The sequence below is a fragment of the Boleophthalmus pectinirostris genome, unplaced genomic scaffold, assembly GCF_026225935.1.
Source record: "Boleophthalmus pectinirostris isolate CB_2022bp ecotype Guang Dong unplaced genomic scaffold, ASM2622593v1 HiC_scaffold_5, whole genome shotgun sequence".
Lineage (NCBI taxonomy): Eukaryota > Metazoa > Chordata > Actinopteri > Gobiiformes > Gobiidae > Boleophthalmus > Boleophthalmus pectinirostris.
This window is the reverse complement of record NW_026571404.1, coordinates 9,767,844-9,793,831: the sequence shown is the minus strand read 5'-3', so window position 1 is coordinate 9,793,831 and position 25,988 is coordinate 9,767,844.

Below are 25,988 nucleotides of genomic sequence, written 5' to 3'. Positions count from 1 at the left end.
GAGTGGAGGGGTGGAGGAGGGTGGTGGAGGGGAGTGGAGGAGTGGAGGGGTGGTGGAGGAGGGTGGAGGTGGTGGAGGGGTGGAGGGTGGAGGAGGAGTGGAGGGGTGGAGGGGTGGAGGAGTGGAGGAGGGGTGGAGGAGTGGAGGGAGGGGTGGAGGGGTGGAGGAGTGGAGGGTGGAGGGTGGAGGAGTGGAGGGGTGGAGGGGGGAGGAGTGGAGTGGAGGAGTGGAGGAGTGGAGGGTGGAGGGTGGAGGGGAGGGTGTGGAGGGGGTGGAGGAGGAGTGGAGGGTGGAGGAGGTGGAGGGTGGAGGGGTGGAGGAGTGGAGGAGGAGGGGTGGAGGAGTGGAGGGTGGAGGAGGTGGAGGAGTGGAGGGTGGAGGGTGGAGGAGGGGTGGAGGGGTGGAGGAGTGGAGGAGGTGGAGGAGGAGGTGGAGGGGTGGAGGGGGTGGAGGAGTGGAGAGGGGGGAGGGGTGGAGGAGTGAGGGGTGGAGGGAGGGGTGGAGGGGTGGAGGAGGTGGAGGAGGGTGGAGGGGGTGGAGGAGGGGTGGAGGAGGTGGAGTGGAGGAGGTGGAGGAGTGGAGGAGTGGAGGAGGTGGAGGGGAGGGGGAGTGGAGGGGTGGAGGGGTGGAGGATGGAGGTGGAGGGGGGAGGGGTGGAGGAGTGGAGGAGTGGAGGAGGGTGGAGGGGTGGAGGAGGTGGAGGAGTGGAGGAGGAGGAGGAGGGGTGGAGGAGGTGGAGGGGTGGAGGGGTGGAGGAGTGGAGGGGTGGAGGAGGAGGAGGTGGAGGGGAGGGTGGAGGGTGGAGGTGGAGGTGGTGGAGGAGGTGGAGGAGGTGGAGGGTGGAGAGAGGAGTGGAGGAGTGGAGGGAGTGGAGGGGTGGAGGGGTGGAGGGGTGGAGGGAGGGGAGGGGTGGAGGAGGTGGAGGGTGGAGGTGGAGGAGTGGAGGGGGGTGGAGGAGGTGGAGGGTGGAGGGTGGAGGGGTGAGGAGGGAGTGGAGGGTGGAGGGTGGAGGGTGGAGGAGTGGAGGGGAGGGTGGAGGAGAGGAGGAGGTGGAGGGGTGGAGGGGAGGGGTGGAGGAGGGTGGAGGAGGTGGAGGGTGGTGGAGGGGTGGAGGGGTGGCCCGGGCGTCACAGCTGCTGCGACCCGTCAGTCAAACCTCAGGTCTTTGTTTGTGGATCGTCTGGACAAAAGGCTCCAAATACATCCCATAATACTCAGACTCACCCTGTTTTTACAACCTCTTTTACTGTGTTTATGTAACGAAAGAACAAATATAAAGGAACATTATGTAACTTTTCTGGTGGAGGATCTGAAACCTTCTGTATCTCCACACACAGCAACAAGTGGAGTGTTAAAATTGACTCTCACAGAATCAATTTGAACATTTTCTCAGAGTTTATATGAGTCCAATAATTTAACCTTTTTGGAAATGTTAATTAAGTAACACTGGACCAAATTTCTTGTTTAACCCCAAAATCAAGAGTTATATTTACATTTTAAGAGTAAACGGATAACACTTTGTAGAGTTATCCTGGTTTAGCTGAACAACACACCGAGATGTTTTATTTGTACACTTTATTTTAGTTAATTTAAGATGAAATTATTAACAAAACTGGCTCAAACTGGTTCTTCTCTCACAGGAGTTTGAAGTGGTGGGTGGGAGATGCCAAATTAACACTAAAGGAAGTTGATTTAACGTCAACCATATCAACTCTGGCAAATAAGCCCAACTCAATCCTCCATTTAACTTTCAAATAGTTAAAATTACACTTTTTGTGCTAAAAACATCTCTGAAATATTTTACCCTGAAATTTTAATCATCCAGTCTTTGCTGTGCGGAGGCAAGAAGGTGACTCTAATAAACCAAGTATTCATTTATTACTATTATTATTATTGCCAATATAAACACTTATAATTGAATTCATGCAGTTTTAAGTTCCTGTATTACTCATAATTGACTCTTGTGAGCTTTAAAGGTTGTATGGAGGATTTTTTTCAGTTTTAAATTGTCAATGAAATTTTAAAATACCATTACAGAGATGCAGCAGCCTTGTAATTATGATGACCAAAAAAAAAAGAATAAAAACCCATCAACTGTAGACGTAGAGAGGCCAGATAAACATCAGCCAATAGATAGCGAGGCTACCTCATTATTTATTGGCTGTTAAGTTGTCAGTCAGATTCCCTATGTTTCTAGTGTAAATGACTTGCTGGCGTGCAGGGATTACGTGGTTTATGCAGCGGTTCTTCAAACTGTCGCTTCCTCGCAATTCACACAAAGTTTGTCGCGATGACGGACGAGAATCCACGACCAGTTCGTCGCAAAAGAAAATCAGTTTTCGAGGTCGCTGAAAGAAGAAGAGAAGGGGAAAAGGAGCGAAGACAAACTGAGGTGATTCTTGGAGATCTCTTCCAGAGAGACAAAAGGTCTAAAAACTGACGCGTCGGTTGCTAAATCATTTAACAGGTCACTTCAACAGTGATTCTGAACGCGCACTGGCTGTAAACAAGTGTGATTTCTGGAGTAACGAGGCGGGAGGAGATGTTTCTACTGAGGCTGTGGAGGAGGAAGGTGGTGTCGCGCATGCACAACATTTGAAAAAGGACTGTCGCTGTATTTCACTTCCCTTAAAAAATCCTCTATACAACCTTTAAGTCATGTTATAATGCTGTTACCTCTTCAAAAACAGACTTGTAGTTGGGTTTTGATCAAAAAACTGATTAAGACAGACACCTTTGACATGAACTATAACCTTTTACTATGTTGATTTTATGATATTGTTTTAAAGCTGAAAAATAAATGATTCAGTAGTAGTTTTTGTTTGTGTAAGAACTAAACACGGGTTTACGCTGTGTGATTTTTGGCCAGTTTGGAGCCGAATTTCACGCGCGCAATTGTTTTGGGGATCGGGCCGAGTTTTGGCTTTTTGTCATGCTTCATGTAGTAACCACAGAGTAACGAGAACCGATTAATACCTCACGACCAGCTCCCGATCGGCAACCGTAGGTCACAAGAAAACCAAACCTGCTTGAAATCCAGTCGCCTCTCGTGACGGTTTCGCACCAAGCATCGGATTGTATAGTACGAGTACAAGAATCGTGAGCTGTGAACTTTTAAACTCTGTGATTAGGTCGTACAGTTTGAGCTGGGGCTGTGTGGTGGATCCCTCTGCCACCACTCCATAGTGTCAGTAGTATTTAATTTTCATTATTATTTACATTAAGTTAATTACACTACACATAATTTAATTCCGTTAATTAGACTTATGTTCTAATTTGAGTGCACGCATTTTAGTTAGTATAAGTCTAATTTACTTACACTTGTTCTTTTTGTTTTTTTGAGCACCGGACGGACGGACCCTGGGAGAGACCATCAGGACTCAGCAAAGGGGGGGAGCACTATTTAGTTTGTTTTTACTCAGTTAATTTGTTTAGTTTGTGTTAAGGTCACATTATTATCACTTATTATTTTCTGTATTATAATTATTTGCTTTTTTGTTTACTTTGATTAAGTTATTGGTTTAGTTAGTTAATTAGTGTAATTCCTCCCTCTTGTGTTTACCTTTAGTTGGTCCTCAGGTATTTAAACACACCTGTTCCTTTGTCTGGTTGGGTTAGTTTTGTTCTGTTCAGTTTGATTTTGAGTTACCCCAGTTGGGCCCAGCTTTTTTGTTAATAATTTGCCTAATTTGAGCCTTTGTTAAATTATATCTTTTTTGGCTTTATTAAATTTAAACTTATTTTTATACCTTGTCTTTGCCTTTCTGTTTGGTCCACTACAGGCTGAATGAAACAATTGGAAATTTTGCACGATGTATGTCCGGCATAAGGGAGTGTGACGTCACCCACAGTGTTCGGCTCCAGTCGAATGAAGCTCACAGATTTATGGAGTGAATTTGAAGGTTCATATTAGGAATAGCAACTTATTTAGATACAAAATAGTCAAATAAAAACACCAGGATCATGTAGCGCAGGTTAATACGAACATCTGAAGACCAATATGACGAACGTCCATTGATTTATACGGTCTATGTTAGTTCTTCAATTGAAACTCTTTAGTCATTCCATCTCTCTGATAGTGCATGAGTCACTGTTTGTATTTCCATGGAAGAGAAGCGTACAGAAGTAACTCACAAATGTTTAACTAGATTATAAACATTGCGTAACAGCTACTGTTTTCACCTGAAACTTCTTCACTCATCCGTGCACCTGCAGTTGGAGACCTTGTGACCTCGGGTGACGTTCTGTACACAAAGGCAAGTCATCTGATAATAAACCAACATGTTTTTCAGACATGTTAGTAAAAACAAAACGTTAAAGATGCGGGTTAAGGTGTGCAAATGTGATTAAAAAGTCTGTATAATAATTTGCCTTTTTTTCATGGTTTGGGTGTTTCCTGCGACTTATACTCCAGTGTGATTTATATATTAAAATGTTCACACTGACATCCATAGAGGGCGCTCTAGTCTTGTGTGTCAGTATCTGCTGCTCCTATTACTCCTGTCACTTGGCTCTACTGCGCATGTCTCCTGCAGAAAGAGCCTCTGTCCTGTCTGTATCATGTCAGTCGGTCGTACCATTACTTCTGTACCACTAAAATTTATAATTTACCGTATTTTCCGCACTATTAGGCTCTCTGGATTATAAGGCGCACTGTCTCAGAATGGTCTATTTTTGAACTTTTTTCACAAATAAACCACACCGAACATCACATATGAACAGTTCTTCAGATAAACTATAACATAAACAACAGAACAGAACAAGTTTACCAAACTCTCCATCTCACTCCAAATCACTAAATCCATAATATTTTTCATCCTCTGTGTCACTTCTGAGCAACTCCGCGAACTCCAGAAGTAAACTGAGCGCCGCTTCTTTTTCTGTGTAGCTGTCGTCAGACTCAGCATCAGTTCCAGTTAGAATTATTCCGGCCTTTCTGAATCCCGACAGGATGGTTTCGGTGTCACTGGAGTCACTTAACATATTTTCCGCACCATGGAGCGCGCTCATAAGTCTCCAACCCCATCAAAAAAAGACCGCGCGCCCCACAATCCAGAGCGCCCTATACACGAATCCACTCGGGTGTCCCAGCACGACTTCAGTAAACTATAAAGCCGCACCACCCGCAGTGCACGCAAACACACACGGAGCAGACAGCGACCGCACAGCGAAAAACACCCACAGACACACTCATCACTCCACGCCGACGAGGAACGGAACGGAGGAACGAACCGAAAAAGCGAGTGCAATGTGCCACTCTGAGCCACAACTGTGAACAACTGAGTCACTGCGAACACGCCGACAATCCAGCGATCCCAGACATCACCCTCCCTACACGCCACAACTGAACAAAGCCCAGAGTCAAAAAAACCACTGACCCATCCAACTGTTGTGTTTCCTTTAAAGTCCGGTGCCGTTTATTTGTGAAAAAAGTTTGAAAATAGACCATTTAATGACAGTGCGCCTTATAATCCAGAGCGCCTAATAGCCTGGAAAATACGGTACTCAAATCTACTACTCAACTAGACAATAGTGCCCTACAAAGGTAAAAGATCTTAACTCGCTGGAGTGAGAAACTGAGAAAAATGACTTCAAAGTTTCTGTTTTGTCCAGACAAAAGTATAATCGGTAGGACTCCCAAAATTTGACAGCTAGCTGCTATAATGAAGAAATATTTGTATGTGAAAAATATTGAGCTCAAAATTGACCTTTGACCCTTATTTTCCGTATCAGTTCCCGTGCTCTGCCTTTGTATCATGAGTCAAAAATAAGGAGTCGAGCAAAGGCAAAAGTGAAACTGACATGATCATTATTTGCTTGGTTTTCCCCAGACTTCCATCCATAATAAGAAAAACATCTCACCAGGGTCGAGTCATCATGGAGTTTGTCTGAAATGATGTAGAAGAGCTTTGGATTTCCTGTTTAGTGCTGATCAGGATCATGCGGTGACACTTACACAGTTCAACAGTTTGACAGACAAGTGACTTTTGCAGTATAGAGTGTGTACAGTATAAATAAATACTCCAAATACTTTCATGTTAAAGATAATTTAAGTATAATTGAATACAAAGGTGTTACAGCCCCAGGCCTTTAGTTCTAATTTGTTTTGTTTGTTTTAAGTAATTTCGCTGACCTCTGTGTCTGTCGTTAAGGCTACGTTCACACTGCAGTCTGAAGTGACCCAAATGTGACCTGTATCTGATCTTTTAATGACCATACCAACTTTATTTATAAAGCACTTTAAAAACTTTACAGTACGCCAAAGTGTTGTACACAAACACAGGGCAGACAGACAATCGCAGTAGAAGAACTATATGGTACACATACAATACAGCTACTAAAAACATAGAAAAACAGTAAAATACTCAACAAGAAATATACATGTCACTTATTAAAAGCCAGTGAAAAAAGGTACGTTTTTAGGACACTCTGAATAACACAGATCTGACTTTTTTCAAATGTGACCCAGGCCACTTGGATATGTGCTCCTAAAACCAATACATATCTGATCTTTTGACATGTGACTTCAGTCTGAACGGCCAAAGCGCATTCATCCACCTACACGTTAACAACAAGCCACAAACGTCACTATTCTGCACTGAAGTAGGCGAAAAGTGTTGGCTACGTCTCCACATCCACACGTTCCTTTTAACGGACTGCCCCACAAAACACCACGGCCAAAAACCTCGTCCTTCTCCTTCTCCAATCTCCTCCTTAAAACAAGTAAGTTGTTCATGTTCTGGCTCCGGTACGAGAGGAACTTTAAAATCTCCAGGTGCTCAATGCTCGCGTCCATGTTTGGACAACTTCCGTAAACACAGAGCACGCTCGCTGCGGTTGACGTCGTCGTGTCTCCAGTGTCTCATGCGGGACACTTTTGAGCCATGTAATGTTCACACTGGAGTCACATACAAGTCACATTTAATTGGAAATGTGAACGACCTCGCAAAAAACATCAAATTTCACCAAAAAATCTGAATTGAGCGTTAAGCCCTGCAGTCTGAACGTAGCCTTAGTTCTACTTTGTGCCTTTTTTAATTTGCTCACTCATGTCTGTTTGTGGGCTTATGTGGCTTAATTTGGGGAACTTGTGTTTTTATTTTGTGCATGTCCCTTATTTAACCACTTGTTTTTGTGTAAGCCTGCGTGACCCGTTTTGTGGCACAAAACTGTGTAATTCTGTTGTTCTGTTTCTTAGTTTAGGTTATTTTCTGCATATATTTTTGTTGATTTACCTTTACATTCCTGTTAATTAAACGTTTCTTAATTTATTCCATTTTTCCACCTTGGTTTTTTTGTTACTTCCCTCACCCCAGGCGAGCTGGGTCGTAACAAAGGTTTATTTATTTAATGTGTTAAGACAATGAGCCAAGGCCGCAACAAAAAGAAGGAGACGAGATGCTGGATTTTAAAATGAACTGTATTTATGCACAAAATCACAAACAAAACATACACTGTTACTGCCTTTTGCCTTTGCATGACCTCTTATTTTTGTCACATGATACAAAGGCAGAGCACAAGAACTGACAAATAAGGTCAAGGGTCAATTTTCAGCTCAGTATTTTTCACGATATTTGTTCACATGATAAAGAAGGTCTCAAATACAAAACAAAACGATGTTACAGCGTTCGGCTCACCAATAAAATATATATTCTTGCACAAAACAGCAGCATCAAAGTATTTATTATATTATATAGCCTATGTGGATTAGTAAATTGTACAAATGTGTGTTTATGTGTGTAATTATGGACCGTTCAGAACAACCAAGGGCCTTTCTTTGTCACAGACCAGTGTTTCCTGAAAAAAAAAAAAAAAAAAAAGAGCGCAAAATAAATGTTTGCCAATACTGCCCTCTAGTGGGGAAATGAAGTATCAGTTGAAAAAAATCTCTTGGAGGGAATTTAATTAATGCGCCTCTAGCTGTCCAAAATTGACCACATAATAAACAAAAAAAGTATATTTATTTTTTTAAACCCTTTGTAATTTAACATATCGCATATACTGAGTTCCACAGGTGAAAAATACTTGAAGAATAGCTCATTATAGGTCTGTGTTGAACATGGCTGCCATCTGCTGGACATAAGAAGTAATGCAACTGTAATACAACTGAATTCTTTAATGTTCCAACTGTGACTGCCAACTTTCCTTTATCGTACCATAACTTTGGTAATATAACTTTACTGTAGATAAAGCACTTCCATAATTTCCAATGTGTTTTTTGGATTTTTTTGGATGAAAAATAGCAGTTTTTATGGCAACTATGAACCCCAAGGCAGACTCTATGGCTACGTTCAGACTGCAGGGCTTAACGCTCAATTCAGATTTTTTTGTGAAATCCGATGTTTTTGCGAGGTCGTTCACATTTCCAATTAAATGTGACTTGTATGTGACTCCAGTGTGAACATTAAGCGGTCCAAAAGTGTCCCGCATGTGCACTGGAGACACGATGACGTCAACCGCAGCGAGCGTCTCTGTGTTTACGGAAGTTGTCAAAACATGGACGCGAGCATTGAGCATCTGGAGATTTTAAAGGTTGTATAGAGGATTTTTTAAGGGAAGAGAAATACAGCGACAGTCCTTGTGCGCATTCAGAATTACTGTTGAAGTTACCTGTCTAGAAGTAATTCAGTTTTTAGACGCTTCATCTGCTTCGGTCGCGCCATCGCTGGACGAGATCTCCAAGAATCACCTCAGTTTGGCTTTGCTCCTTTCCCCCTTCTCTTCTTCTTTCAGCGACCTCAAAAACTGACTTTCTTTTGCGGCGAACCGGTCGTGGATTCTCGTCCGCCGTCGCGACAAACTTTGTGCGAAATGCGAGGAAGCGACAGTTCGAAAAAGCCTCTAAGAACCGCCGCGTAAACCACGTAATCCCCGCGCTCCAACGAGTCAGTTATACTAGGGAGTTTGATTGACAACCTAACAGCCAATAGAAAATGAGGGAGCCTCGTTTTCTATTGGCTGATGTTTATCTGGCCTCACTACGTCCACAGTTGATAGATTTTCATTCTTTTTTTTTTGGTCATCATAATTACAAAGCTGCTGCGTCTCGGTAATGGTATTTTAATCTTTCACTGACAATTTGAAACTAAAAAAATCCTCCATACAACCTTTAAAGTTCCTCTTGTACCGGAGCCAGAACATGAACAACTTACTTGTTTTAAGGAGATTGAGAAGGAGAAGGACGAGGTTTTTGGCCATGGTGTTTTGTGGGACAGCGGCAGCGGCGTCCATTGAAAGGAACATGTGAATGTGGAGACTTAGTCAAGAGTGGTGAGTGGTGATGTGCTTCGCTTCAGTGACACGGAGTTCATTAACAATTTTCGCCTACTTCAGCGCAGAATAGTGACGTTTGTGGCTTGTTGATAACGTGTAGGTCGGATGAATGCGCTTTGGCCGTTCAGACTGAAGTCACATGTCAAAAGATCAGATATGTATCAGTTTCAGGAGCCACATATCCAAGTGTCCTGGGTCACATTTGAAAAAATCGGATCTGTGTCGTTCAGACTGTCATTAAAAGATCAGATACAGGAACATAGAGACATCGATTTGGGTCACTTCAGGCTGCAGTCTGAGCGCAGCCTATGTTGATTAGGGATGTAACAGTAACCAAAATATTGTGATATTATATCATCAAAGTTCTCACAATAATATCGTGGACCATCACAATATATTGAATTACAAGTCTCTTTGTTTAAATTACGAGTTATGGTGCAGCAATAGTTAAAAAAGACAGAGGGAACTACATAGACCATGATCCTTTGCTCCATTTCAGTGCAGACTACAAGAAGAAATAAGAGTTCTAAGCACTTTTAAGTCTTAGTTCTTTTGATTAAGTCTTGTCAAGGCATTTTAAAAGGAAAAAGTTGCATATTAACAGTTTTTTAGCCTCCAAATAGCACAATAAATATTCTACTGTGAGATGTATATCCTGAAAATATACCACTGCACACACTTTGAGGTCATTATTTTATTACTTTTGCACACCCCTGTACTCAACAGGTCATAAATTAGTAATAGAAGATATTACTTCTCGATGAAACACGTGTCACTGTGGTCCTCTGCTCCAGGTCACGAGTGCATCAGACAGAGGAGCACCAGAGATCTGTTTGTTTTGTTTTCCTGTTTCCAAGAGACTCCATTGTTTCTCCAGCCACACTCCACCCACTTTTATATTCCCCAATTATTTATTTAAAGTGCCTATACTACGCAGTTTTCTTATCTTTGTTGTAATGTTGTTTCCTGATCAAAATCATAACTGGAGTTTTGCGTCATTCACACATGTTTAACACACAAACGCTGCAGATTTAGACCGAATTTCTGTTGTGATTTCTACTCAAGAAAAGATAAAATGAGCTGTTAAACTTGAAATTTACCACTACATGACCAGGTATGTTTATGTCTTAAAGTACACATGAATCAGTTTTTCATAATATAGGATCTTTAAGTGTAACTTTACATATATTTGTGTGTATGTATATACCGTATAGGCTAGTTTCAGCTGACGTCATTGTTATTAAAAGCCCGCGTTGCATGCTGGGAAATATTTTGGTCGGAGGCAAGAAACACGGATAGCGTCAAACACAGTGCGTAACCTCGCGTATTTATCCCCGATAATGGTAAATTCCTGCTGCATTATCGGATGCACAAATAGAAGCACGGAAGAAGGAAAATGTCCTCTTTCGTATTCTGAGTGAAAAGAACCGCTAACGGTGAATAAAATGGCTTTCAAACATCCGCAGAGCAAACGTAGAAGATCCTAGCAAACCGTGGACTCCAAAAAAATAAGTATTTAAAATGATAAAAATTTGCTTGGAAGGACTGATATATTTTATGGAAATAGTTTCCTTTCATTTTGAAGTAATATTAAAGTATTCGGAAGAAAAAAGCGACAAATTATGTAAAATCCTGCACCTTCTACTTGTTTGCACAATTTTCCCTCCGTTACCATGACCTTTCTTAATAAAAAATCTCATTACTCAAAAAGTAAGAGGTTTTTCAACCTAATCTTGTACCATATGGTAGAAAACTATATGAAGCAAATATTCAAACCAGTTTGTTAAGGATATGTAAGTGAGAACCAAGAGTTATCACTGTTTGTATTTATTGCCCAAAAAGTGCTGCATATTTCATTCCCTCCGTTACCGACATGAGTTTTTTTAAATTTTTTGTCAACAACTTGAAAGAATATCACAGGTTTAACTTTACCCTGTTGGAGTGTAACTCTTTCCTACATTCTGATACTTTACTTATTTCAATAGTCCCTCTAGTTTCTGAATAAGAGACATTTGAATGTAAAAAATCTGCCCCTGTTTCCCTCCGTTACCACTTGACCAGACCCTATTGTAATTGTATTGGGGTACTGAGAATGATAGAATTCGAAATTAAACAAATGTGAGCCCACTTTGTCGCACTGTCACAAAATAATCAATAATATACAACAAAATTCTCATTCCTAACCATATTTTGACATTTTCGCACACGTGAACCAAAGTGACACCAGTAGATATACGCAGTTTCTCTGTCAATCTTCTTTTGTGTTTGTGTGTTTTAACTAAAGCAAAGGTCAAGTATTGTACCAAATGACGTCTCTGGTTTATATTGAGAACAAAAATGTGTCAAGGTGAAATTGTTGTGTTGGAATTTCTGGGAGTTGAGCCAAAACAGGCGAAAGTCCAGATGGAGACGGCTCAATAATGTGAGATTATGTCACACGTCTTTGAATGTCGATGATGTAATGGTTCAGTCTACGTAAACTTATGAAATCATGGAACAAAGAGATGTACATAACAAACTTTCTTTTACATATTTGAGGGTTACCGCACCAAATAATATGCTTTGTTTTACTTTGAATCCTGCCAGGACTTTTTATATTCCACTATTTTTTCATGTGGTGACCGGGTTTCTGTCTCAGTTATTCCCACTTTGCACAGTAAGATGGATTCCCGTGAAATTTGTGAGTTCATAAACTTATGAGAATCCGTCTTGGAGTGCGCCCAAATGTGCAGCTAATTGGGTGGGCGACCAATCACAGAGCAGCTTTGGGATTTGTGTGGAAGCCAAAGGTGAAGCACCCAAATGAACAACAACAAAGGTGGCAGACGCTTCAGAATGTTTCAGCGTGAATACCGACTTTTGTTTTTGTTTGTGAAAAACGTAGAGAGCGTAAGTGCTTTGTGCATTTGTGGACAGGGAAGAGTCTGTGCTTTTCTCTCAAGTGGATATAACAAGTTCGATTTTTTGGTTTGTTCCGCTGTTGTGACACTTCAACAAATCAGATTCAAATAATCATGACGACGCTCTGTATTTTCAGTCTGCAGTGAGCCAGGTTAATCCCCAGTGATAAAAATATCAATCACAAACTATTGATTTTTATGATTAAATATAAATACTTAAAATTTCTCCAAAAAATTGGTAAATTTTTATACAGCGCTTTTCCACCTTCAAGGCTGTCAAAGCGTTTTACATCAATTCACACTCACATTCAAACACTGGGGGTGAGGTGAGTTAAGTGTCTTGCCTGAGGACACAATGACAGCATTCATCTGTGAGAAATGGAATCACACCACCAACCTGTGGGTCAGTGGATCTCAACCAATGATGTTTATGAGGACAGTGGGAAATCAAACAGACAACCTTCGAATCCGTGTTTCATTCATTTGTTTTTCAAAATAAAATAAAAAATAAAAAAAATATGTTTTCTTCATTATTTGTCTCCAAAACCAAAATGAAAAAACAGATAACAATTTGTTTTTTCAGTTTTCGATTTTGTGTTGTTTCCCTGACTTAAACTGCGATGCCGGACTTTTGTACCGCTTACGGACTGGGACAGAGACCGGGACCAGACCAGGACTGAGACTGGAACCTGGTTTAGTCCCAGTTCAGTCCTGGTTCAGTTCTGGTTTAGTCCTGGTGTAGTCCTGTTTTAAACCTGTTTTAGTCCTGGTTCAGTCTGCATGTGGCGCAAAAGTCCAGCATCACAGTTTAAGTCATGGAAACGGGAAAAGGCCTTTATCCATTTTTTTTTTTTTTTTATTTTTTAAACACAAAATCCATCCATTTTCTTCCTCTTATCGTGGGCTGGGTCATGGGGGCAACAGTCTAAGCAGGGACTCCCAGATTTCCTTCACCCCAGACACGTCCTCCAGCTCCTCCAGGGGGACCCCGAGTTGTTCCCGGGCCAGCCAAGAGACATAGACCCTCCAGCGTGTCCTGGGTCTTCCCCGGGGCCACCAGGAACACCTTCAGAGGGAAGCACCCAGGAGGCATCCGGAACAGATGCCCGAGCCACCTCAACTGGCTCCTCTCGACGTGGAGGAGCAGCGGCTCTACTCCGAGCTCCTCCCGTGTGACTGAGCTCCTCACCCTATCTCTAAGGGAGCGCCCAGCCACCCTGCGGAGGAAACTCATTTCAAGCGCTTGTATCCGCGATCTTGTCCTTTCGGTCACTACCCAGAGCGGTCAGACCTGTTCCCGGTGCATGTTGGACTCCGCCAGGGCTGCTCTTTGTTACCAGTTCTGTTCATTATATTTATGGACAGAATTTGTAGGCGCAGTCAGGGGCTGGAGGAGGGTCCGGTTTGGGGACCACAGGATCTCGTCTCTGCTGTTTGTGGATGATGTTGTCCTGTTGGCTTCATCGAACCAGGACCTGCAATGTGCACTGGGGCGGTTTGCAGCCGAGTGTGAAGCGGCTGGGATGAAGATCAGCTCCTCCAAATCTGAGGCCATGGTTCTCGACTGGAAAAAGGTGTCCTGCCCAGTCCGGGTGGGTGGAGAGTCCCTGACTCAAGTGGAGGAGTTCAAGTATCTCGGGATCAATTTTGAAAAACGAGTGAACGAATGACACACGGATTCCTTCAGATCAGTGGACAAACACTCCAACTGAGCTAATGTGTCAGTGTCTTTCAAATCGCATGAGATCTCCATGAATCAGTGCTGACAACTGTACACGCTTCCACCAGCTGCTGTCTCCATGGAGATGTTATGACCCTGTCTAGAATGTTCCTGAGTATGGCATTAAACAGAGATTGCAGAAAGATTGTGACTCCATCAGGCAAACTTAGAGTTACTGAACTAATTGCTAGAATGATACGTTTAATGTCACACTGTGGAACATTCTAGGCAACGCAATCACAATAGAAACAAAAAGACGGACTCCTATGCTAGAAAAGTTCCACAGTGCACTTTAAGCAGGCGGTAAAGACTAAAATAGGGCACGGTGATCTCGAACAGCAATGCTTGGAGAGTTGTCATAGCGAAAGTGCTCATTCATGGTACAGATTTAGCCCGCAGTCTCAGGACGTTGGCAGGGTCTCGCGCTCTGTGGTCTAAAACAGCCTCTCCTCTCATCAGATAGAACTCAGCCCTGGGACCGAGCAGCCTGTTTCAGAAATATGCGCCCCCTATCTGTCCCTGAAGACCACTGCCCTGATGAAGAGAAATGAGTCCAGGCTTTTATCGTTTTATGTGGGGTCCAAGGGGAGCTCCAGAAACAGCCCCTTCTCTCTGGAGTCATCTCAAGACCGAACGAGTCAAAGTCAAAGATATCAAGGGCCTCGTAGAAGAAAGAAGAAATATGAAAAGATTCTTACATCTAAAATATGATGTAACTCGATGCGATAGATGTTTGCTCTAAAACGAAAGCTGCAACTGCATCTTGTGTCCTTGGGCAAAGCACTTCACCCACCTATGACCTACATATGACTGTGTGGTTTCAGGTTTTCATTTTGTCTCCTCGTGGAGAAACATACAGACATGACATAACAAAAGACAAAAGAAGTACAGACGTACATAGGACTGGACAACATACATCACTCGAGCTCCACACATCTGCACAGTCAGTCCATGTTGTTAATACATTTTATGGACTGGGTGAGTACAAGTTTTTATACACAGCAAAAACTGAAAGGTTAAAATTTCAGGGTAAAATATTTTTATTTAATATATTTTAACACAAAAAGTGTTATTTTAACTATTTGAAAGTTAAGTTGGGTTTTATTTACCAGACTTGATATGGTTGAAGTTAATTTAACTTCCCTTAGTGTTAATTTGGCTCCTCCCACCCACCACTTCAAACCCCAGTGACAGAAGACCAGTTTAAACCAGTTTTGTGCATAATTATATCTTAAATTAAATCAAATAAAGTGTAAAAATAGAACACCCTTGTTACACGCTCATATCAGCTCATATTATTGTCCACCTGAACCCCTAGATTTTTGTAAATTCAATTTTATGTCCATGTATTGCTGCCTCATCACAGGCTCCAGTTGACCTGGGCTCCACTACAACCTCTTTTGTTTTGTTCATATTAACATAGAAGAAGTGCTCATCACACATTTAATGAAGTCATCTACTACAGATGTGTAAATATGACTGTGATGGTGGTAGTAAAGTGTAATAGAAACATAATCCAGTGTTATTTTGGGATTTAAAAAAATAAATAAATTATATATATATATATATATATATATATATATATATATATATATATATATATATATATATATATATATTTATATATATTTTTTTAAATAAAGTGTTTCATAATTTTCAGTTTCTCATATTACGTTTTTTATTTTTACTTCCTGGTGATATTTTAACCTGTGTAAATACCGATGATAAACTTATCTTATCTTATTTGTTTTGATCATCTGGTGTGGGCAGTGGGTCAATAGAAGCTTATAGTTCAGTTTAGTCATTTTGACCTATGACTCTTTTTCTGTTGTCTGTTTGTTCCCATGCACATTTCATTGCTTTGCCTGGAAAGTTCCACAGTATTTCCATTAAAAAGTATCAAATATTTATTCAGTTATAGATATTTGTGACTTACTTACTCTCTCAGACTGCATTAGCGATTTTCAGAGCCTCTGATTTCAAGAAATAATCATGTTTAGAGTTTAGAACATCAGAAGTAGAGCCTTTTATACATTTTATGATGACTCAGGAGAAGGTAATGGCTCCATCTAGTGGTCCAAAATAATATTACAGGCCAAAGCAGTCAAACCTGTCTATATTTACATTTAATTTAATTTATTTTTTATGTATTATTATTATTATTTAAATTCATTTATTTTCAACGTATAATAATAATGTAAAAAATTATAAAAAATAAAAACAATTTAAAAGATAAAAAAAAAAGTAGTAATTATCATGAAGGATCAAACATTTCCTCAAACTCTTTTTAAACAACGCCTCTGTGAAAACTGACTCCAGAATGTGCAGCCTCTGTATCGAGGCAAAACTGAGCTCTTGATGTGACACATTTTGTAAAATGAAAATTACGATTTTGACGAGTTTTGTATTTATGAATCTCTGCATTAGTTTTAAAGTAAAATGTGAAATGTTTGGGGATGGTCATTAGATTTTAAAGAATTTTATACATAAAAATACAAATCTGATAAATAATTAAGATTTGTGTAGTGATTTGTTAATAAAATAAATTTGGGTGACATTATCTGAAGACGTTTTGAAATAATATGAAAGTCTAATAAATGACATGACAAAATATATGAAAAAACCCAAAAGATTCCTACATTTTGTATAAATTGCTTTCACATTTAGATCTGAGCCAAATGAGCCCCATTCCTAATAATCCTAATAATCCCATTCTATAATCCTGTACATGTAGCCTCTATATGTACTGAGTGGATTACAATAGGATTTTGTTTATCTTTTTTTGATTCAAATGTTGATGTAAACAAATCTGGCACGAAAATCACCACCACATCTGTCTCATCTAAACAGCAGATTTTTATTCAGATTTAATTCTGGACTAACAGTTATTTGTTATTTCATATCTACAACTTTTCTTCAGTAATTCAGCGTTTTTTTTGTTTTATTTTTCCAAATCAATAAAGTATATATAGAAATAGTAGTTTCAAGCAGAGGTGGAATCAAGTCGTTTTCAAGTCAAGTCCCAGGTCAACGACAGGCAAGTCCAAGTCGAGTCTCGAGTCAGTGGTCCATAACTCCAAGTCAAGTCCAAGTCGTCTGCTTTGAGCTTCAAGTCATTTCAAGTCTTTAAACCAAAGTGTCAAATATAGCTTCGATTTTTGCAATTTATTTGACTTTTAAGATAAATTTTAATAAAAAAAAAAAAAAAAAGTAAATTTATATGCGAGTATTTATAGAGTATATAAGAGTTGTAGAAATGTTAATTTTTCCTTTTTAAATGTTTTGACAAGATCTTAGTGTGAATTATTTCAGTCAGAACAGAAAAAAATTCAGACTTAAAAGTGCTTCTCAAGTCTTCTCAAATCACAGGCCTCGAAGTCCAAGTCAAGTCCCAAGTCAATGACCTTCAAGTCCGAGTCGAGTCCCAAGTCTTAGTCCATTTTATCAAGTCAAATCTCAGATCCTAAAAATAGTGACTCAAGTCTGACTCGAGTGCAAGTCCCCACCTCTGGTTTCAAGTGTGTAAAAAGGTTAAAGTCCACAGTTTTGAAGTGCAGAACATGCTTCAGAACGCACTTGTGTCTCTGCCTTGATTGCGTTGTAGGGAGTATTATACCTGTGATGATTTAGGCCAAGATAACTGAACTTGACTGAGCTGGCAATAGTGTAATTTCTCTAACAAACATGTCCCACTTAGTCCCTTCTGTCACTCTAATGTTGGACCACGAGAGAAAAAATTTTGCAGTTGTTTCCATACAGTTCTCATCCCATAACCCATAATTTAGTTTTTTTTTGTTTTTTTAGATTTTCTGGCTCAGAGTCTTCATTGGACGGGACAGCTGTGAAGTGAAATGCGGGAGGGAGAGTGTGGAAATATTTAGCAATCGGTCAAGGCCGCGCGAACCCACAGCACCGAGATGTGCTGACGGTTGCTTCCTTATGGTTCTCATCCAAAAAAATGCATAGGCAAAATCAGTCAGTTTCACAAGTTGCTCGCGTTACAATCTACTGTTTACTACGGAAGCCGAGAGGGGCCACAACAAACGCAAACGCCGCAACAAATACAAATGCGACAACACAAACAAAAAAGCCACAACACACCAAAATAAGCCACAACACACACCAAAAAAAAAAAGCCACAACACACAAAAAAAAAGCCACAACACACCAAAAAAAAACAAAAAAACAAACACAAAAAAAGCCACACACAAAAAAGCCACAACACACCAAAAAAAGCCATAACACACCAAAAAAACACACAACAAACACACACAAACACAAAAAAGCCACAAACACACACAAAAAAAAAGCCACAACAAAAAAGCACACCAAAAAAAGCCATAACACACAAAAACCAAACAACCACACCAACAAAACACAACACACCAAAAAAAACAGCCACATAACACACCAAAAAAGCCATAACACACAAAAAAAGCCACAACACACCAAAAAAAGCCATAACACACAAAAAAGCCACAACACACCAAAAAAAGCCAAACACACCACACCAAAAAAAAAGCCACAAACACCAAAAAAACCACAACACACCAAAAAAACACAACACAAAAAGCCACAACACACAAAACACACAAACACACAAAAAAAAAGCCACAACACACCAAAAAAACCACAACACACCAAAAAAAAACAACACACCACCACAAAAAAAAGCCACAACACACCAAAAAAAACACAACACAAAAACCAAAAAAAAAAGCCACAAACACCAAAAAAAAAACAGCAAACAACACATTAAAAAGCCACAACACATCAAAAAGCCACAACATAAACGGAAGTGACCGCGGGAAGAAGAACTACAACGTGAAACAAAAAAATGATAAAGCAATAAATTACTTTTACTTACGTTTACTTCTCCGTTCCTTTACTTTTCACGTTGTGTACTAATGTGTTGTGGCTTTTTAATGTGTTGTGGCATTAGCGTTTGTGTTGTGGCGTTTGTATTTGTTGCGGCACTTGCATTAAAATTGAGTCCCGCAGTATTTCTGTTGTGGCTTTTTTTTGTTGTGTTGTGACTTTTTGTTGTGTTGTCACATTTGTATTTGTTGTGGCGTTTGCGTTTGTTGCGACCCCTCTCGGCTTCCGTAGTTTAGAGTAAAAGAAATAAAGAAAACAACAACAAAAGTTAATCATCAGCCCTTTTAACAGACTTTTTAGTTGCGAGCCTGTCGCGTCGTTTCTACGGAGATGTCTCTGCTCTGCCTGGAATGTCCCACAGTATGACATTAAGCGTGAGCGGGGGTCGCCTCTCCGCAGATCTGACCTGTAACTTGGTCTCGGTGTTGGTCTCCGAAGACAGAAAGACTTAACGCCAAACCGTGAAACATTCCAGACAAAGCAACAGCATCTCCATGGAGAAAACATCTGACGGACACTCCACCAGAAAGGTTACGCAACGCGACTTTAACGTCAAATTTCCCAGCTACAAGTTTATGAAAAAGTAGAATAATGCGACACGAGTAGAAGAGAAGTTTTTCTAACGAGCCTCGACCTTTGCCCCCGTCTTAAATCTCTCATTAAAAGTGTGTTCTTGTGAGACGTGCTTCGCTCTGATCATCTGCAGGTTTCTCTATTTTTAGCTCCTCGTCCGCCGCTCAGAGATGGAGGTCAAAGGTCGCATACTTTCTCCTCCGTCTGGAATCCCTACTTCATTTTTCCATTCGGCCGAGCGTGTGCAGGAGAGAGAGAGAGAGAGAGAGAGAGAGAGAGAGAGAGAGAGAGAGAGAGAGAGAGAGAGAGAGAGGGAGGGACAGAGGGAAAGAGGAAAGAGGAGGGAGGGGCGTTGTTATCAGGGATCTCTCTCTCTCCCGCTCTCTCTTTCCCAGTGGGATATCCTGCACACTCCTCCCTCTCTCTCTCTTTCTCCGTCCCTCTCTCTCTCTCTTTTCTCTCTCTTCTCCCTCTTTCTCTCTCTCTCTCCTTCCTTCCTCTCTCTCTTTCCCTTTCTCTCTCCCTTTCCTCTTCTTTGTTCTCTCTTCTCTCTCTCTCTCTCTCTCCCGCTCTCTCTTTCCCAGTGGGATATCCTGCACACTCCTCCCTCTCCCTCTCTCTTCTCTTTCTTTCACTCCCTCTTTCTCTCTCTCTCTCCTTCCTTCCTCTCTCTTTCCCTTTCTCTCTCCCTTTCCTCTTCTTTGTTCTCTCTTCTCCCTCTCTCTCTCTCTCTCCTCTCTCTCTCTCTCTCTCTCTTTGCTCTCTCTCTCTCTCTCTCTTTCTCTCTCTCTCCTCTCCTTCCTCTCTTCTCTTTCCCTTTCTCTCTCCCTTTCCTCTTCTTTGTTCTCTCTTCTCTCTCTCTCTCTCTCCCGCTCTCTCTTTCCCAGTGGGAAATCCTGCACACTCTCCCTCCCTCTCTCTTCTCTTTCTTTCACTCCCTCTCTCTCTCTCTCTCTCTCTCTCTCTCTCCTTCCTCTCTCTCTTTCCCTTTCTCTCCCTTTCCTCTTCTTTGTTCTCTCTCTCTCTCTCTCTCTCTCTCTCTCTCTCTCCCGCTCTCTCTTTCCCAGTGGGATATCCTGCACACACCTCTCTCTCTCTCTCTCTCTCTCTTTTCTCTCTTTCTCTCTCCCTTTCTCTCTCTTTTTCTCACTCTCTGCTTCCTTATCTCTCTCTTTTTCCCTTTCTCTCCCTTTCCTCTTCTTTGTTCTCTCCCCCCTCTCACATTCTCTTCTCTCTCTCTTCATGCTCTTTTTCTCTCCCTATATCTCTCACTCTCTTCTCTCTCTCTTTCTCTCTCCCTCTTTCTCTCTGTCTTTTTCTCACTCTCTACTTCCTTATATCTCTCTCCTTTTCCCTTTCTCTCCCTTTCCTCTTCTTTGTTCTCTCTTCTCTCTCCAACTTCTCTCTCTCTCTCTTTACCTCTCTCACACACATTCTCTTCTCTCTCTCTCACTCTTTCTCTCTCCCTCTGTCTCTCATTCTCTTCCCCCTCTCTCTCAGTCACTCTCTAGTTCTCACTCTCTGCTTCCTTATCTCTCTCTTTTCCCCTTTTTTCTCCCTTTCCTCTACTTTGTTCTGTCTTTTCTCCCCTCTCTCTTCTCTCTCTCTCTTTCTTCCTCTCTTCCTCTCTCATTTTCTCTCTTCCTCTCTCTCTTTCTCTCTCGCACATTCTCTTCTCTCTTTCATGCTCTTTCTCTCTCCCTCCATCTCTCCCTCTCTTCTCTCTCTCTCTTTCTCTCCCCCTCTCTCTCTTTTTCTCACTCTCTGTTTCCTTATCTCTCTCTTTTTCCCTTTCTCTCCCTTTCCTCTTCTTTGTTCTCTCTCTTCTCTCTCTCTCTTCCTCTCTCTCTCTCTCTCTCTCTCTCTTCCTTCCTCTCTCTCATTCCCTTTCTCTCCCTTTCCTCTTCTTTGTGCTCTCTTCTCTCTCTGTGTCTCTCTTTCCCCCTCTCTCCTCTCTCTCTTTCTCCCTCTCTCTCTTTTTTCCTTTCTCTCTATTTCCTCTTCCTTGTTCTCTCTTCTTTCTCTTTCCCCACTCTCCTCTCTCTCTCTCTCTTTCCCTTTCTCTTCCTTTCCTCTTCTTTGTTCTCTCTCTCTCCCCCACTCTCTGCTTCCTTATCTCGCCGTCTTTTTCTCTTTCTCTCCATTTCCTGTTCTTTGTTCTCTCTTCTCTCTCTCTCTTCTCTCTCTCTCTCTCTCTCTTTACCCCTCTCTCCTCTCTCTCTCCCTTTCCTCTTCTGTGTTCTCTCTTCTCTCTCTCTCTCTCTCTTTACCCCTCTCTCCTCTCTCTCTCCCTTTCCTCTTCTTTGTTCTCTCTTCTCTCTCTCTCTCTCTCTCTCTTTACCCCTCTCTCCTCTCTACCCCTCTTTTCCCCAAAAGGAAAACCTCCTCCATCTTCTCCTCTTTCCTTTGTCGTTTCTTCCTTTTCCCTCTGTCCTCCTCTCTGCCCTAGTCTCTCTCTCTCTCTCTTTACCCCTTTTCCCTCTCTCTCCCTCACCTCTGTCTCTCTCTCCCTCTCTAACCCCTCCACCCATCGCCATTTTTCCTCTTTTCTCATGCCCTCTATTTTCCCCTTCAACTCTCTCTCTTCCTCTCTCTCTCTCTCTATTCCTCTCTACTCCTTTCAACCCCTCCTCCTCTCTCTCCCCACTTTCCTCTTTCTGCCTCTCTCCTTCCTTTCCATTCTCCCTTTTCTCATCACTCTCTCTCTCTCTGTCTCTCCCCGTGCTTTCTATCTCTTTCTCTTTCCTCCTGTCTCATTCTCTCTGCTCCTTTAACCCCTCTTTTTCCCTTCCTTCTCCTCTCTCTCTCTCTCTCTCTCTCTCCCCAGTTTTCTCAATAATGTAGTTTTCTCTCTCCACTTCTCCTTCCTTTCCTCCCTCCTTCCTCCTCCCTCTCTCTCTCTGTCAGTGGGATATCCTGCGTACACCTTCTCTCTCTCTTTTCTGTGTAGTAGTGTGTGTGTTATCTGCAGTGTTCGTGTATTTGTCTTGTTATTTTTAGGTTCATTTCCACTGACTGTCGCTGTAGTCGCTGCTGCTGCTGCTGCTGCTGCGCCCGAGGCGAGCGATAAAACAGAGGAAAGGAAAGTGACGTGAGGGGAATCCACAGCAAACACGAGACGACGACGAAGAAGTGAAGATTACAGCCCAAAAACGAGGACAAGTCTGCAGTTTTAAAGAGTTTTTGGAGCTTTGTACCAATTTAAAACGTTGTTCCGTCATCAAAAACATGCCTGAAGTGGGTTTATGTTTTCCGTGCATGTTTGAGTAATCTAGTGATCTCTCCAGGCCTATTCAAACCCTCCTTAAGGTTAGGTGTAAGATTCTGTCCCAATGCTGTGCCCACAAACCTACACCATCCACGCTCCCACATGACAATTCTCTATAAAAGGTCTGGTCAAGCAGTAACGGAGGGAAACAGGGGCAGATTTTTTACATTCAAATGTCTCTTATTCAGAAACTAGAGGGACTATTGAAATAAGTAAAGTATCAGAATGTAGGAAAGAGTTACACTCCAACAGGGTCAAGTTAAACCTGTGATATTCTTTCAAGTTGTTGACAAAAAATTAAAAAACTCATGTCAGTAACGGCGGGAATGAAATATGCAGCACTTTTTGGGCAATAAATCCAAACAGTGATAACTCTTGGTTCTCACTTACATATCCTTAACAAACTGGTTTGAATATTTGCTTCATATAGTTTTCTACCATATGGTACAAGATTAGGTTGAAAAACCTCTTTCTTTTTGAGTAATGAGATTTTTTATTAAGAAAGGTCATGGTAACGGAGGGAAAAGTAACGGAGGGAAAATTGTACAAACAAGTAGAAGGTGCAGGATTTTGCATAATTTGTCGCTTTTTTCTTCTGAATACTTTAATATTACTTCAAAATGAAAGGAAACTATTTCTATAAAATATGTCAGTCCTTCCAAGCAAATTTTTATCATTTTAAATACTTTTTTGTTTTTTTAAATCATGTACCTTCATCAACAGTTCAAAGATGGAATAACACAAGATATGATGAAACACATCAGTTTATTTACATGATTTTCAGGTCTTTGAAATTTGGGAAATAATTTTTGTTCCATGTTTCATACTTGGTCTGTTTAAAACATATGTAACTTTAGAACCAAAAATGGAACAGAAAAAAGATAAACAGTTTCATAAACTAGAGTACATATGTATCTGTTCAATACATTTTTATATCAGATGCATTAACTTGCTGTTTACTTCTGATTGACCGGAGCCAAATATATAACAGCATGATACAAAACAACACACTACAACTGTATAGTCGCTCTTGGCAAATACAACATTGTCAAAAATTATAAAAGGTGACATGGTGAGTTTATGAACATTTGATGCTGTCATTTTTAAGAAATAAATCAAATACAACTTTATTTAAAAAAACTCTTTCGCTTTGTGGATATTTTCAGTTTTTTGTTTTTGCTCTTCTAGTTGAACCCTTTCTGTAGTTTTGAAGTGTTTTTGTGTGTTATGAGAAATGATGTTGTATTTTGCACTATATACGTAAAGTATTATCCACAGTGTTACTCTAAAACAGGGGTGTCCAAACTTTTTTCATCAAGGGCCACATATCTAAACACAGACGAAGCAGAGGACTGATCGAGCCGTAGACTGGAGCTCAGAAGGCGAGTTTCAGCTGACGTCATTGTTATTAAAAGCCCGCGTTGCATGCTGGGAAATATTTTGGTCGGAGGCAAGTAACATGATAGCGTCAAACACAGTGCGTAACCTCGCGTATTTATCCCCGATAATGGTAAATTCCTGCTGCATTATCGGATGCACAAATAGAAGCACGGAAGAAGGAAAATGTCTTTTTCGTATTCTGAGTGAAAAGAACCGCTAACGGTGAATTAAACGGCTTTCAAACATCCGCAGAGCAAACGTAGAAGATCCTAACAAACCGTGGACTCCAACAAGTTCAACAACACATCGAGACTCTTGGAGGTTTTCATCTTTTCTGCTGTGAATGGTCCAGGAGTTTCCACCAAGTCATTGTGGATATCGCCGAAGTGAATATTTGTCCAGGTAGTTGGCGATTCTGACCAGAAATTTGGTTTGGTCCACCTTTTGTAGGGGTTGAAAAGGGTGATTTGGCTCCGTCGATGCTTATGACCAATTTCTGGTCAAATGGTCTTGGGTCCTCTGTGCTAAACGTGTGTGAATGAAACAAAACACAACTCCAGGTCTGTTTGTAATGAGGAAACAACATTAAAACAAAGAGCAAAGAACTGTGTGGGCCCCTTATACCTTCACTAGAAACATTTGAATAATTTCAGCTCTGGAATTCCCAATCTCTGCTAGACTAAAGTTAAATGGAGCTGTTGAAAATTACTGCAAGGTAGACCAGTATTTTGACCTTTAGCAATTCAAACATGCATGAATGAAACAAAACTCAACTCCAGGTATGTTTTTGATGAGGTAAGAATCTATTTGTGCATAATATCGACCCTTTAAGACATTTGTGTAAAAGTGCTGGTAATGACTTGAATAAAAGAGCACTGCACTGGTCCAAATGTGTCTTTTACATTTAATGATTACCTCCGCCAAGGAGGTTATGTTTTTGCCGGCGTTTGTCTGTTTGTCTGTTTGTTTGTTTGTTTGTTTGTCTGTTTGTTTGTTTGTTTGTTTGTTTGTCTGTTAGCAACATAACTCAAAAAGTTATGGACCGATTTTGATGAAATTTTCAGGATTTGTTGGAAATGTGAAAAGGAAGAACTGATTTCATTTTGGGGGTGATCCGGAAGAAATCCTGGATTCTGGATCACTTTGAAATTTTAGTTAACATTGTGGTAAATGGGGCCAAAAATTTTGTTTCTCAATATCTCGGTTAATTATTGACCAAACCCCATGAAATTTGACTCAGGGATGGACAATGGGATCCTCTTTCATATTCCACTGATTTTATCGTAATTTATATAAAAAATGGGGGTAGTCCTTGGCGGAGGTCTGCGCTCTCTGAGTGCTTTTCTAGTTTCAACATTTTATTGGCTGATTTGTCGTTTTGTCGTTTTTCACGTGAGGCGTTTGTTGTGTAACTGTGGAAAGTTGCGACACAGTTTGTTTTTGTCACAATATTTTAAATTCTGTGAAACGTTCTGTTCACTTTCCTCATACTTCAGCTCTTCGTGTTCTTCCCTCCTCATTCCTGTCTCTCCTCAGCTCTGTCTCTCTCTACGGTTCGTTCTTTATCTTCTTCTGTCTGTCTCTTATTCTTTTTGTTTTTCTCTACTCTCCTCTATCTCTCCTCTCTTACGTTCCCACACTTTCTCCCATCTCTCATTCGATTGATTTCTTTCTGTCGTTCTCATTTTATCTTCTTTCCTCTTCTTCTCTCTCTCTCTCTGGTCTCTCTCTTTCCCCCCTCACTTTATCTCCTCTCTCCTTGTTTCACTTTCTATGCCCATCACACTTCCTCCTCTCTCTCTTTTCCCCCACATCCCTCACTCCCTCCTTCTGCAGATCTCTCTCTCTCATTCCCTCTCTCTCTTTGCCTTTCCTGCATTCTCTCTCTCTTCTTCTGTGTCTTTCTCTCTTTCCCTCACTCCCTCATTCTCTCTCTTTCTCCTCTCCCCCCTCTCCCTCTGTCTCTCTCTCTCTCCCTCCCTTCACACTTATTTTC